This window comes from Otolemur garnettii, unplaced genomic scaffold (genome assembly GCF_000181295.1).
Source record: "Otolemur garnettii isolate 467f Iridium unplaced genomic scaffold, OtoGar3 scaffold00044, whole genome shotgun sequence".
NCBI lineage: Eukaryota > Metazoa > Chordata > Mammalia > Primates > Galagidae > Otolemur > Otolemur garnettii.
Window position 1 is genome coordinate 5,555,345 of NW_003852439.1, and position 402 is coordinate 5,555,746.

The 402-nt window shown below is 48.8% G+C and overlaps 1 protein-coding gene across 3 annotated transcripts in view; it reads left to right on the forward strand.

The window, feature by feature from the left end:
• The window catches only part of PDXDC1 (pyridoxal dependent decarboxylase domain containing 1), a 48,844-nt gene that overhangs the window by 11,622 nt on the left and 36,820 nt on the right, over positions 1-402 (forward strand). The gene's annotated exons all lie outside the window — the stretch shown is intronic.

The window sequence follows — 402 nt, forward strand, 5'->3', positions numbered from 1 at the left end:
GTTCAGACGATCCTCCTGCCTCAGCCTCCCAAGTACCTAGGACCACAGGACTTGACAGAATGCCCAGCTCACTTTTTGTTTTTGGGGGGAGGGAGAGGGGACAGAGGACAGAGTCTCTCTCTATTGCCCTGGGTAGAGTGCCATGGGTGAATCAGAGCTCACAGCAACCTCAATCTCTTGGGCTCAAGCTTCCTCTTTGCCTCAGTCTTCTCAGTAGCTGGTACTACAGGCACCTGCCACAATGCCTGGCTAGTTTTTTCTATTTTTAGTAGAGATGGAGTCTTGCTCTTGCTCAGGCTGATCTCAAACTCCTGAACTCTAGCAAACTACCCATTTTTACCTCCCTGAGTGCTAGGATTATAGGTGTGAGTCACCAGTCCCATGCTGATTTTTCTATTTTTT